This window comes from Caretta caretta, chromosome 10 (genome assembly GCF_965140235.1).
Source record: "Caretta caretta isolate rCarCar2 chromosome 10, rCarCar1.hap1, whole genome shotgun sequence".
NCBI classification, from domain to species: domain Eukaryota; kingdom Metazoa; phylum Chordata; order Testudines; family Cheloniidae; genus Caretta; species Caretta caretta.
The window spans coordinates 43783910-43798838 of record NC_134215.1 but is presented as its reverse complement, the minus strand read 5'-3'; the positions used below and the strand labels follow the sequence as shown (position 1 = coordinate 43798838).

The 14929-nt window shown below is 52.9% G+C and overlaps 1 protein-coding gene across 1 annotated transcript in view; it reads right to left on the bottom strand.

The window, feature by feature from the left end:
• Positions 1–12150, bottom strand: part of GRAMD2A (GRAM domain containing 2A) — a 90298-nt gene extending 78148 nt beyond the window's left edge. Inside the window, exon 1 of the mRNA XM_048865653.2 lies at positions 12037–12150. The gene's annotated coding sequence lies outside the window, so the exon portion shown is untranslated. The remainder of the gene's footprint in view (positions 1–12036) is intronic.
• Between the last annotated feature and the right edge of the window lie 2779 nt (positions 12151–14929).

Sequence of the window (14929 nt, the reverse complement as noted above, 5' to 3'; positions counted from 1 at the left end):
TGGGCAGAGTCTATGGCACAGACCACATGACCGCCACGAGCAGAGTACGTTCCAATAGCCTGGAGCCCGGTGGTGAGCAGAGCCCTCCAGACAGCAAGAGGGGAAGGAAGCATCTATGGCTACTGCCGAGAACCAAGGAGCAGCTGGATAGTCACAGTGTCCCCATCTCAACCTGCAGACGTCGCTAACAATCAATGGATGTGCCCTCAACAGAGGGAGCAGGTCTCACTAACGCCAGCAGGGGGCAGCCATCGGCCTGCTTGATACAGCTCAGTACTACATCGGTCCCTTCTGCAGACCGAGGAAGCCCAAGTCTTGACCCTCTCCCATGTGGCAGCCCCCACCCTTCCCCTAGGTGCCTCATTGTCACTTCCCTTCTCCAGCCAGGAAACACCCCTTCCCCCTGCCACGGATGCAGCTCGCGGACACAGTCAGCGGCCAGTAAGTGCCACGAGAGATGGGGATGGAGGGCCGGGTCGGAGGGGGGGGGGAACGGACGGACACAGAGCCCCGATTCCTGAATGCCAGGAAGCACATCTCTGAAGGCAGCGAGAGGAAGGAAGCCGCACACTGCAAAGGACGAAATGCTGAGAGAGGACTGATTGCAAACTCCTTGGAGCAGGGCCCTTTCCCAGCACAGTGGGGTCCCAATCCTGACCCAGGGCTCTGGGCCCTGCTCTAACACAGGCCATCCTCAACTAGTAACGTGTCCTGCAAGCCCCTAATCTCCGTCTGGTGGGAGAGCGCAGCCTGAGTTAACCTTTGCACACCTCAGCCCAGTCACTCAAAGCAAGGCCAGGCCAGGCGGTTTCAGGAAGTTATCCCAGTCCAGGGGAACTGGGGCTACAGAGTGGGCATATCCACAGGTAGAGCCTTCAATCTGGAGGAGCTCTGCCATCGGGCATGGTGGGTTTCATACAAGGCAGGTAACCGATTCCCAGGCAGTCAGTGATGTGCGGGGGGAGCAGGCAGAGAAGCAGTTGCTCTCGCTGCCAGACTGGGTCTTGCATGCCAGCAACAGGATCCCATGCTCAACTCTTTCACTGATGAGGCCCTTTTAGCTCCTGGACAAGTTCAAGAGTCATGTGAGAGTCCCAGGGGCCAGTAACTAGGGTGCTGACCCCCAGGCGATCAGCAGCCCCCCCCAGCAGCAACTTGTGCTGCCTTTGCCTAGAGCGATCACCACTGGGCTCGTGAACAAAGCTCGGTTAGAAGCATGAGGTGGCCCTCGCCAAGAGGCAATGACTGGGATTCAGCCAGGAAGGAGTGACCAAGCATGTTACATGCAACTTGCCCCCCACCCCAGGAGCCCACCCAGCAATAGGGCACTACCATCTCTCTCCATTCGGACAATGGGGCCATCATTGGGCACCTCCCAGAAGAATCAGCCATGAACCCGCAAGAGGACAGGGGTCAGAATTTCTCTTCCCACTTTCCTCAGGGCCATTAAGGCTTTAAACAAAAAGTTCCCTTCTCCTCAGCTTTCCTGTTGTGGCTGTGGAGCGCCAGGCCGAAGAGGTGATGGAGTTCAGAAGAGGGGCCAGGTTTGCGGTCCCTTAGCTTCTTGGGTGCTAAATGCCAAGTTCCAAGGCCTTGGCCCTGGAGCCAGGAATGCCCCATCTCTGGCTCTCACTAGCTTCTGGCTTTGAAATTTGAAAAAAGGAATGTCAGGGGAGGGTCGCCCAGCTCCCTCTGAGGAACCTCGGCCCAATTCTACAGGGGGTTTTGGAGACCATCCTCCACAACATACCAGTAAGGAAATCAAGACACACAATCAGGAGGGGACGTCTCCAAGGCCACACAGCCAGTCCGTGATGGAGCAAAGGAAGAGAGTGAGACTCCCAGTTCCTGCTCTAACTGCTCAGCCACACCTTGCAATAAGGTGGGAGAATCCTACATGGGGGTGGGGGAGGAGGGGAGGGATGGACACCCCAAGCATTGCACAGGGGCAGCAACTGAGTTAACCAGCTTCCCAGAATTTCCACGGTCTGCCAGGAGGCAAAGACGCTGATGAATTGCCGAGTCACTTATGCCTTCGGGGGCAGGGTTGCAAATTTCCAAAGATCTGTTTCAGCACTTCTGCAGCAGCTAAGAATTCATTATGGCCCCAGGCCACCTCTGTAACTAATTGTCATTTCCAGGTGATTACTGCATCCATCCTGCCAGGACAGTAACATGCCTGGAGATACAGCACTAAAGCTATGGGGCCTCTGGGCCAGGAATCAATCAACGTGCCCCCTAGCTTATGCTCCACATGTCTTTGCCACGGCAGTAAAGTAAGGCAATGAGAGGGGCAGCCAACACTTTACTGGGGCAGGAGGACTTCTCGGTTCACATGAGTTCAGAGACCACAACCCCACCCAGCCTCCATAGTCCTTCAGGAAGAGGAATGGAAGCAAGAGAGGGGGGGGTCCCTTGCCACCTGTCTGACAGCCAAGGGGGCAGTATCAAAGGGAGAACCTGCATCCTGGTGTTAAAAGCACAGCGAGCCTCCAGAGCTGCTCTCAGGCACCCCTACGCTCTGCCTCCCTCTGTGCACTGGTCCCTCTCCGGCTGCCGCTGAGCGCAGCCTGGCGTGTTTGTCTCGTTAGGAGACCAGACTGGCTCTGGGTTTACTATTTGTAATTCTGCAAACAAGAGTCTAACAAAGCAGCTGCCACGTTCACAGCAAGCAGCAGCTGAGCCAACTATTCCCCTGACATTTTGCCAGCAACGGAGCTTTCCTCTTAGATCTTAGTGCGTATGTTCAAGGGGCATCACGATCCAGAGAGAGGGCACTGCTCAGCAGCCATGTCCTCTAGTCCCAGCTCTGCTTCTGACCTGCTGCGTGGCACTGGGCAAGTCCCCGCCCCATACTGTGCTTCAGTTTCCCCTCCCACCCTTTGCCTGCCTTGGCTTTTTCGATTGCAAGCTCTCTGGGGCAGGGACAGTCTCTTGCAATGTGACCACAGTGGAGCCCTGTTCTCACTTAGGCCCTCTGGGTGCTACTGTAACACATGACTGGCCCAGCCCTCAGCTTTGAGCCCCCTCCTCCCTGTCACACGTGACAGTCGATTTGGCAGGAAGATCTGGCCAACGGGGGTAACAAGCACCAAACACATGGGTAGAGTGGCGCAGACTGCCTTCAGCCGAGCGCCACGTGCCTGGGTAGCAGGAGCACCCAGAGGGCCCGGTGGCAGCTGTCCTCACCCACACCCACGGCTCTCTCCTCCCTCAGCACAACCAGTGGCAGCAGCCAGGAATTTGCTTTAATCCTGAATACACCCAGCCACATGTCCACGTGGTGTAAGGCCTTGCTGGCCCCACTGGAGTTACACCACTAATTCAGCTGGCCCATCCTCTGCAGCATTCCCCCCTCTTCAGGATCCAGGGTACCACAGCCACCGGAAACACAGCGTCAGGGAAACCTACAAGGGACCCTTTGCTCCCAAACACTCACGTCCAGGGCGGCAGGAAAAAACCCTTACAGCTGGGGTTCCACTCGAATAAAAGGCAGGACCTCAGATCCCTTCTCCTCCCACCTCCCTTTATACAGGCACCGTTTCCAATAAGGCTGGGCCTGAGTTGGCCGTTTGCAGGGGAAAACTCAGCCAGGGACTCCAGGCATTGCTGGAAAGAGGCGCTCCACTTCTGTATACAACACCTGCCAAGCCACTCTAGATCCCACGTGGTAGCTGACACGGAGCAAGACGAGGCCATGCCACAGAAGGGTCACGGTCCCTCCTCAGCTGGGCAGGATTCGTGCCTGGGCTTGGAGATGCCTCCAAGGCAGGACAAGTGGAATACACTGGAGTAGGACAGTTGCATTAAGGCTCTGTCTTCTCCCTGTCCCCATCCAGAAGCACATTACCCCCAAGAGAGGAGGCACAGATCTCCAAACCAATTGCATGTAGCTATTCACTGCTTGGACAAGCCAGGTCACTGCGGGGGGCACTCCACTCGGAGGATATACTTACAATATGGAGAAAGACAAGGGGGGTGAGGGAATATCTTGAGCTCTGCATGGCTCAAAAGCTTGTCTCTCTCCCGCAACAGATGTTGCTCCAACAAAAGATATTCTCTTACCCCCCTTGTCTTCCTCCATATCCTGGACTGACATGGCTACATCAACACTGCATACAAAGATATGCAGGAAGGCTTTCCCAACCTGAGAATTAAGCATACCACCATCTGATGTCATCAGTCCCCAAGTCCAGTCAGAACTGAGTGCCATGTATTCCTAGAACACTGAAGAGGGAAGGATGAGGCTTAAACTAAGCCCCACATTTTCCAAGAACTGAAATATCATCCAGATTAGTAGGGCAACAGCTGTTCGCCTCATACTTCGGAACCCATCAGCATGTCGCTCTCAAGGTCAACAGAGCCCAGCAGCCCGCGAAGCAGAGCATCATCACTGCCCCAAGTCTGCTCAGCCAATTCTACCCCGAGGCTCTTGACTGACCAAGACCAGGCAAGTAGCCAGGGAATTTATGTCAGTCAGCTCTCACTCAAATTCCAGTTCTGCTGTCAAGTTCCTGCTTGCATAGGGGGCTCCTACCATCCCAGGGCAGGGATGTGGCCACCTCAACAGAAGAAGTATCTTACACAAAGATACTTCTCCTCTCTTCCGCACCCACGCCCATGTTCAGTCCAGGGCTAGTCACACTGTTAACTAGGCTTGGAAGGATTCGATTTTTTAATTGGTAAGTGTCAATTTCACCATACACACACAAACCAATAGGAAAATATTTGCATCAATAATCAAAATGTACAGCTAGGAAAAGAAAGAAAAACGCTGTTTGAGAAGCTGTTAATGTTTGACTGAAGGTTCTTTACTTTGTGTATTTTGACATGGGATGTTGACAATTTGTGTGTTAGCCAGGAGAACACTTCAAATGTCATTACATCGTTATCGCCTCACCGCCCCTTCGTTTCCTGCAACTGTGAAAATTTAAAATTAATAAAAATAGGAAAAATGCCTAAAGCCCAGAATTTTGTGCAACTGTGTAAATTTAAAATCGATAAACAAACAGTCTCTGGATATCGAAGTATGAAAAGATCAAAATCCTATTCTGCCACGCATAGTATTAACAGTGAATATAATGAATACCTGAGATCTACCTCTGTATTAGTCGTACTCCAGATTAGTGATCGTGACAGAATTTCGCTCATCCCCTCTAGGTACAATTGAGAACTATACTTTCAGTATAGTCTTTCAACCAGTTGTGCATCCACCTTATAGAAATTTTATTTAGACTACATACATTTCCCTAGTTTGCTTAGGAGAATGTCGTGCAGAACTGAGTCAAAAGCCTTACCAAAAATCAAGGTATATCACATCTACTTCTTCCCCGCTACCCAGCAGGTCAGCAATCCTATCAAAGGAGGAAATTCAGTTACTTTGGCATGATTTGTTCTTGACAAATCCATGCTGACTATTCCTTATAACCCTATTATCCTCCAGGTGCTCACAAACTGATTGTTTGATAAGTTGCTCTAGTATCTTTCCAGGAACTGAAGTTAGTACCTATCTTTAAAAAGTCAGCATATGTTTTCTCTTCTCCAGGCTTCTGGGAGCTCTCCCATCCTCCAGTAGTTCTCAAAGATAATTGCTAAGGACTGCAAGGTTGCTTCAGCTAGTTCCTCATGACTAGAGAGAAACATGCCATAAAAACACGCTGCAGCCAGGGCAGAACACACACAGCGTGAGGAGTAACCCAAGGGCGGGCCTATCACAATGCACAACCTGCTGGCTGCAGGGACCCCAGTGCCGCTGACAGCACGCAACAGGAAGCCCTTATCAGGCTCATTAGCATGACGTGGGAATGCATGGGGAGGATGGAAAACTCACAGCTACGTGAACTCTAGCACCACTGGCCACACACTCTGCCCTGAGAGCCAACCCACATTAAGCCAGAGGCCAGGCAGGAGTTGCCTGCCATGCTCACCCAGCCCAGGCAACAGTAACACAAACACTCATGAAAGTAGGGCTCAGCAAAGGGGGTTTAGGGGGGTATTTATCCCCACTGCTGTTCAGGAGGCTCAACTCCTAGCTCTCCTGGGGCACATCCTGATCAAAGACCCATCCTGCCACTAAACACCCCACACTGATGGAGACAAGGCATCACAGTGGCGATTGCACCATGCATCCTTCAACAGACATGTCGTGCTCTAGACCTGCAGGGGGACTGGCAATCCTGAGGCTCGCACACGATGGGAGCATCAGGGCAGCCAGTCAGGTACAGAGGATGCCAGGAGCCAGTGCAGGTAGAAAGCCAGGCTGGGGACAGATTCCTGCCATTTGGAGGAAGTGGCCATCCCAGGTGGGAAGCCCACGGACTGAGCAGAAGAAAATCAAGAGTGAGCACTGGGAAAGAGCATGGCCCATTGTGAAGCTGGGACATTTGTCTCAGGCTGTTTGCAGCCACCACAGATACTAGATCTCTGGACCCCATGAAAGCCCTAGCACCAGGAGACGGGTCAAAAGCGGGGCTCCCTTCTCCCACTGCCCAAATGGAGATTTTATTATATGTGTTAAACACACTGGCATGTGGCTCTGAGGCAGAAGCATCCCGGGGACAGTTTGGGAGGCAGTTTCCTCATGGCTTGTCCCACAAAAACAGCAGAGCCAGTGTCCCCGGGTCATCCATGTACCACTGGAGGTCAGGAAGCTCCTAGCTCTCCTGAAGCACTGGGACAGTGCATCAGCCTTTGCTCCAGCCAGTCTCACAGTCACTGCACTGTGGCGTCTGCCAGGAGCCAGCGTTCCTGTGGAAAGCCACGCACACACTGCCCACTCCTCACACCAGTACACCTGGTCACATAGCCTCCCCAGCCCAAGGACAGGCTGATTCTGGGTGATCACCATGCAGAAGATAAGGTGTATTCCAGTACAGAGGGTTTGCACAATGTAAAGGCTGCCCATTTATCCTCTGGGGAGAGGGGAAGGCTATGGGTGAGGACGCTGGAGAGGAATTGCCACAGCTTCTGCACTGCCCCCAAGTGGGCCACTGAAGGGTGGTACTACAAGGTTTGGGATCGGGCTGAGCTGCTGACCCTCAAACTCTGAGTAAGCACCCCACAGGCAGCAGCTGTGGCTGGATTCCCAGTGAAGGCCAGGTGAACTCAGGCTCATGAAAGCAGAGCAAGTTTCATCCAGCGCGATTTCCATTCTCAGTTTGTCATTTGCCACCAGCTCTTCCCACACCTCATGTCGTGTCCTGCGCAGGCGCTGTTCTAAATTCTCCACCTCGTTGCTCTGCTCAAATGGACCCCCCCCCCCAAATCCGATTTCCACACCATAAAAACCCAGCCAAAGGGGGCTACAGCATCCAAAACACAGCTCCCACACACACACACACCCCAGGGCAAGAGTAAATCAATCAAATGCAGTTCCCCACTGTAACCTCTGCCCTGATTGCCTGAAACAGCACTAGGTGCTCAGAAAACTAGGTTACAGGACCAGGTTGCATGGTGCTCAGATGCGCCAGGCCTTCAGTCTAACCAGCTGACAAAGGCGCAGTGCCAAAGAGGAGCATAATTAGGAGTGCAGTGTCCGTGTTTCTCTTCCAAGAAACAACAGCGGAGCATGCTGACCTGGAGTCAGGAAAGCAAAACCTCAATTCTGAAATCAGGTCCTTTCCCTTTGGCAAAGGGTCTCAAGTCCCCTGTCTGGTCCCCATGCAGTGTCCTCACTCACCAGCCAAACAAAACGCCAACCCTACTTTCTCCCCCTTTACTTAACAAGTGTCCCCAGGCATCCATATAACAGCCTAGAAATAGGAAACAAAACGTAAATGTCTAAGCTCCGTCACATGCTCATTGCGCCACGTCTAGCCAGATTGCTGCTACAATCACCAGGGAGTGGGGACGTGAGAATCACCAACAGTAAGGGTTAGACATTTCTATGACAATCACCAAGATGTGAACACTCAGCTTGGGGCTGGGTTAAGGAAGTTACATTTCAGGAAGGGAGATCCCAAGAACAAGAGAATGCTCAGGAGTTGTTCAGCCCAGTGTTTCAGAGATAGCTCTCTGGTTATGGGCTGAGCCCACTGCTCTGTTTCTTTAAATCACAAGAATCCAGCAGACGCCCTGGATTAGGGACTGGTTGAGTCAGGCAGCTCTAGCTGGTTGGCCACAGTCTCAAGAAGGTCAGTAACAATCACAAGTAATTATCATCTGCTGGCTGTTTGGTAGCCTGCATGCTGTGGGTCCGGTTCCTAGTGGCCACGTGTCCATACTGGCAATCTAAGCAGCAAGACCAAGGACACACAAACAATACAGAATGAAGCCGTCTCTTCCCTGTGTTCCCTGTGAACAGGGTGAGGCACAGTGGGCTCTCATCTTCCCTGCTAGCCATGTTCTAAGTGTCAGGCAGTAGGATTAAAGGCACTGAAAAAGGTGAAGTCTAGATAGCTAGGAAAGATGCCACGTGTTTGGAAGAAGTGAAGCCAGGCAGTCAGAGCGCATCTCAGAAATCCAAGCCCAATGCAGCAGCACCAGCATCCCTATATATATATATATATATATATATATATATATATATATATATATATATATATATATATATATATACACACACACATATATATCTACCAACGCAAATAAACATTCCCAATCCAAGAGACTGCTCAGTCTGCTGAAAGAATTAACATGCACCAGGGCGGGGGGAGGGCGTTATTCAGATGCTCATACTAAAAAACAAAGAATGAAATGTAATAAAGCAAAACAAACAGTGCAGATCCTGTTAGTGCTGAGATTCAAAGGCAGGCCTGGCCTTGCTTTACTGGAAACACCAACTCCGTTTCCCAACAAGAAACAGTACGGAGCTTCATTAGTTCATTAGCATATGGAGAAAGCGCCAGCAGCCTGGTGAACGATGCAGTAGCATGGCTGATGAGAGGCAATAAAATGGAGAAAAGAGAAAGTGTGGGGAAAACTTTTTGCCCCAGCTAAATAAAAGCCTGCTTTTCCCTCTGCTTTCCCAGCGTATAACCCTATGCTCCGCAACCCAGTTTACAAAGGGACCTACGAAGCTCATCAAAAACAGAGTTTCTAACACCTGCCTGGAAACATTCGCACACAAAAAGCCTGAACGTGTCAGCAGCAGAATACTGCCTGCTAATCTGCCAACGTGTCCAGCCCTGTTTAGAGTTGCAGAGCTGTGAACATGGCAGAGACAGGCTTCCGCAGTCCTGCTCTCCAGCACTAAGGCTCAACTGCTGCACACAAAGCAAGAACTGTGTAGGGAGAAGTTAGAAGAAACCACAAGTTCTCACTGACTGCCCTCCTCCTCCTTCCCAGTAATTCATTTCTGTCTGATGCAAGCTTTGGTGCTGGCACCAAGACCTGTGTAGAATTGCTTGTGGCCATCTGCACTGGCAAGGGAAAACTCCTCATTCCCTCTCTTGCTCTCTGGATTTACAGAACCAGCTGCACCAAAACCCAGTGCTATGCAGCCCTTTCTAAGACCTGCCTGGGTTTTGTGCCCACTCTGTTATTCAAGGGGGCACCTGCATTAAAGCGGCTGGAAATCTTGAAAATAAAAGCAACAGATGGTGGACTCTCTCCACCCTATCAAGGAGTCGCAGCCATTGCCCCCACTTCAAACCTAACTATACCCACCCTAATCTCCCCCGTTTGAAAAACTGGCAAAAAAGACCAGTCTTGCAGCATACCCAGAGTGTGCCACTGAACCAAGAGGGAAGTGAATTCCAAAGTCAAAGGGCCCGACCTTACTGCAAATATTCTACTCACAATTAAACTACAGGAAACCAAGCCTGAAGTAGCCCTTAGGGCATAGGAGCAATTGCCCAGTAACCTCTGGGGTCCCTCAGTAAGAAAGGAGCAGAATCACTCAGTGACTTCATCTGCCCCCTATTAGAGTCACCATACATAGGGAAGGTAGCTAGTCACTCTAAAGGAAGGGATCACCAGGAGGGGAATCACTCCTAAACACCAATCACTGCCATCTCCGAACCCCAGACTGACTGGAGTCCAGGAGACCTGAGGATCCAGGTCCTGACAGAGCTGCCTTGCCACCACTTCATTAATAACAGGGAACTCAGGACACAGCAATAGTTAGAGAGCTGGGCACCATCAAAAGGGTTCAGTGAGGAAGGATCTTTAAGAGAAGCAGGCATCTCTTCCTCCTGAAAAGAGGTGTTGACAATGAGCTCTAATAATGGTCCCAACGCTTTCCAAGTGATTTTCACCAGCCAGAAGGGACATTGACCTAGGACTTGTGGTTTACATCCCAGTTCCACAGGGCCTCCAGAACCTCAGCAAGCAACCCCTGGCTGAAACTCAAGCAGAAAAATTCATTGTTTGGCCCTCAGCCAGAGACACAACTCTGCTCTCAGACAGATAGACAACTCTGTCCTCCTCAAGCAGTCTTCATGGCAAAGCATTTGGAGAACTCCTAGCTGCAGGCAACCTTTAGCTCTATTACAGCTGCAAAGAGCCTAGATTAACCAGCTTGTGAAGCCCAGAGCAGTTCTAGAGATCGGAAATCTCCAGAGGCTGTAGCAGAGGAACCCCCCTCTTCACCTCCTGCACAGCTCCGGGCTGGAACTGCAAAAGCCCTGTGTTCAGTCAGGCTTGGAGAGACACTTCTGCAACTAGCACAAGAGCCTCTTCCCTCCTGCTTCATCTGTCAGAGGTCAGCACCACCTCACCCTTGGTGCACAGGGTATTTAGCCGCTACTGTATGGATAGCAGCAGGTAAGAGAGGAAGATATGGTCCTAGCAGGCTGCGTACCGGCTTCCTCAGACTCGTTCCATTAATTTCAGAGAGCAAACCAAGAAAACAGGCCCTTCGCCTCAGCCTCAAATCAAACAGCAACAGCAAGTCAGTGGCAGGGTGTGACCTCACTTCCCTCCCCAGCACAGCAATAACTGGGTGACACATGTGCCATGAGAGCTACAGATCCTGAGTTAACCTCACAGTATCCTCGTGCGTGTGGACAGAGCCATCGGCCTTGGAGATTCCAACCTAGGAGGATCGGGGACACTCAACTACAGGCACACTGCTAGGTATGGCAGAGTCCGTCCGCACTACAGATCAGCTACAACCGACACCACCTCACCATCCAACGCCCCCCCCCCCCATAAGCCAGCAGATGCCATCTGGGCTGAAGGCCCCCTACACAGTAACAAGATCCATCTCTGTCACTGCTGCAAAAGGAGCATAAATGGAAGAGTGGGTCCCTGCCAGCAAACCCCCCGGGACATGTGCCAGGAAGTCCAAGTGGAGTCTGACAGTACAAAGGGAGCATTCCTGGCATTGCCTGGAGGAAACTTCCCTTCAGTCCCCTGGCACACAACACAGCAGCCCAAATATGCTGCTCCCTGAGGCCTGGCTATACTATCTCCCCACTTCCCTCTTATCACACCCAGCCTGCGCCCTTGCCTGATCCACCCCCTCTGCTCCCCAGGGCCCACCCTAAGCCCCCTGCCGGACCCAGCCACCCAGCCTGCGCCCCTGCCCGATCCACCCCCTCTGCTCCCCAGGGCCCACCCTGGGCTCCCTGCCGGACCCAGCCACCAGCCTGCGCCCCTGCCCGATCCACCCCCTCTGCTCCCCAGGGCCCACCCTGGGCTCCCTGCCAGACCCAGCCACCAGCCTGCGCCCCTGCCCGATCCACCTCCTCTGCTCCCCAGGGCCCATCCTGGGCTCCCTGCCGGACCCAGCCACCCAGCCTGTGCCCCTGCCCGATCCACCCCCTCTGCTCCCCAGGGCCCACCCTGGGCTCCCTGCCGGACCCAGCCACCCAGCCTGCGCCCCTGCCCGATCCACCTCCTCTGCTCCCCAGGGCCCACCCTGGGCTCCCTGCCGGACCCAGCCACCCAGCCTGCGCCCCTGCCCGATCCACCCCCTCTGCTCCCCAGGGCCCACCCTGGGCTCCCTGCCGGACCCAGCCACCCAGCCTGCGCCCCTGCCCGATCCACCCCCTCTGCTCCCCAGTCTGTACCGCCTGCCTGGCCCCCCCACCATCCTCCTGCACAGCCTGATCCCTCCGTCCCCCAGTCCCGCCCCCTGCCCGGCCCCGGTACCTGGGCGGCGGCGGCCCCGCGCTCTGCCCCCGGCTCGGCGCCGTAACCCAGCGACTCGCTCCAGTTCCAGCGCCGGCCGCTCGCTCTCAGTTCCCACCCAGCGACCTCCCATTGGCTGCCGGGAGCCCCGCCCCTAGAGCGCTCAACTTCCTCCGGATTCGCTCATTGGCTGCTTCAGGCCTCGTCCCCAGAGCACCGCCCCGTGCTCAGGTGAGGGGCGGGGCCTGGCGGGGACATCTGACCCCCCGGTGATAGCCCTGCTCCTCTTGCCCAGACCCCCGCCCCGGGCATTTCCCGCCCCAGACACGGGCATCTTCCCCCTCCTCCTTCCTAGCCCCTCCCAGCACCTCCCCCACCCCTTGCCCAGCCCCCCTCAAGGGCATCTCTCACCCCGCCCCTCATAGCCCCCCCCAGTCATCTCCCCCCTCACCTCATAGCCCCCCCTGCATCTCCCTCTCGCATCTCCCCTCTCCCCTTGCCCAGCCCCATGCATCTTCCCCCTCCCCTGCCCTGGGCATTTCCCACCCTTCCTCTCATAGCCCTCCCCCTCCCCACAGATATCTTCCTCCTTCCCTTGCCCAGCTCCCCCTCCCCTCATAGCCCCCTCCCCTTTTCATGAGGTGTTGGCTGGCTGATCCAAGCCTGACATGGGGCCAGCCAAGAGCAGAATAAGTCCCTGCACGAAGGGGTGTGTGCTGCCCCACACTCTCTAACCTGAGCCCAGCAGGGCTGATTAGATTAATGAAGATTGGGTCTCTCCTTTCCACCAGGATGGCAGCACTGGTATCATGAGAGCAGGGTCAGATTCACTAGTCCCGATTCCTCACTGCCTTACTCTGTGTGTAGTCATTTTCACTGTGGGTGTCAAACAATACCAACTGGACTGGGCCCTGTTTGACACCCTCTGAGTTCAGGAACACAAGACACAGGGTGGAGGCTCTGGCCCGCTTTTCCAATATGTCATTAAGGTATTTATTTTGATTAATAAAGCATAAACAAGTGCCCATCCTATGCTCTGGGCACCCTTTGCATCAGTGAATTCTGCCCACAGCATCCCATGGTAGGATGTACACTTAGCTCTGATGCTATCTACCTGGGTGTGCACTGGCCCAGGGGATCCAGTAACCCCCCTCCACCATAATGAAACCCCTGCACCCCTCAACCAGCTGCCTCCCGACAGGCCTGGCAGAAAAGATCAGCCTTGCACTTAGCATGCCAACATCCAGGCTGATTGTGAAACACCCTCATGCAAGATATTTATAGGGTGCCAGTCAGCACAGGGCCCAGGCGCTAAATTACATGCTGTAGCACAACTTTTCATAAAGCCAGAGAACCAGCATCACTTTCATTTTCTTACTTGTTCCATGGATCTTGCAGTGCCCTCCACAGATTTGTACTGAGTGCCAGGATCCCTCTGAGAGGAGACATCTGGCTTGTGGTGGGGGTCAAGACAACCGGCCAGTGTGTCTCAGCAATAGCTCAGCCTGGCTGCCTCTCTCTTTAATTTAGCTCTTTCTTCCCCAGCCCAGTGGTGGGCTCTTTGTGTGTTGGGGGGGGTGCATCCGATGAAGTGAGCTGTAGCTCACGAAAGCTTATGCGCAAATAAATTGGTTAGTCTCTAAGGTGCCACAAGTACTCCTTTTCTTTCTATTTACTTGCAAACCTTCCTGGGTATGTGCGGACCAGCCCTAGAAGAATGTCACATGATACTGGAATCCATCTTAAACCTGGTGCTTTTCCATTTAGAAGGAGGAGTATGGACCCAGAGACACACAAGATTCCTGCCTTATGCCAAAGATATATAAGGGGGTGGAACAGAACAAAAGGGGCCAGTCATGAGAAATCCCCCAGTAACTACCTGAGCTGGAACTAACAAGAACTGTACCAGGGGAAAGGATTGGGCCCAGACTAGGAAGGAGTCTAGTCTGTGAAAGAAGCTTATTGGAACATCTCTGAGGGTGAGATTTACCTGTATTCAGTTTCTTAATGTATTAGGCTTAGACTTGCGTGTTTTGTTTTATTTTGCTCGGTAACTTACTTTGTTCTGTCTGTTATTACTTGAAACCACTTAAATCCTACTTTTTATACTAAATAAAATCACTTTTGTTTATTAATTAACCTGGAGTAAGTGATTAATACCAGGGGGAGCAAACAGCTGTGCATATTTCTCTATCAGTGTTATAGAGGGTGGAGAATATATGAGTTTACCCTGTATAAGCTTTATACAGAGTAAAACGGATTTATTTGGGGTTTGGATCCCAGTGGGAGCTGGGTGTCTGGGTGCTGGAGACAGGAGTACTTGCTGAGCTGTTTTCAGTTAAATCTGCAGCTTTGGGGGCGTGGTTCAAACCCTGGGTCTGTGTTGCAGTAGGCGAGCATGTCTGGCTCAACAAGACAGGGCTCTGGACTCCCAAGCCATCAGAGAAAACGGGCTCAGAGGTGGTGTCAGCACATCAGGTGACAGTCCCAAGGGGGTGTCTGTGACCAAACCTGTCACATGGGGAGCTCAGATTCCAACACTGCAAGCAAAAGCCCAGGTTCTGGGCCCTTTGCCTGTAGCAGGGCTGAAAAGCAGCCACTCCTTCAGAAAATACCCAGCATAGGTGGTATTATAGGAGAGACCACCCCCCCCCATCCGTGGCTCTTATCTAATGCTTTTCATCAGCCAATTTCAGAGCTCTAGAACATAAGAATGGCCATATTGGGTCAGATCAAAGGTCCATTCAGCCCAGTATCCTGTCTGCTGACAGTGGCCAATGCCAGGTGCCCCAGAGGGAGTGAACCTAACAGGTAATGATCAAGTGATCTCTCTCCTGCTATCCATCTCCACCCTCTGACAAACAGAGGCTAGGGTCACCATTCCTTACCCATCCAGGCTAATAGCCATGAATAG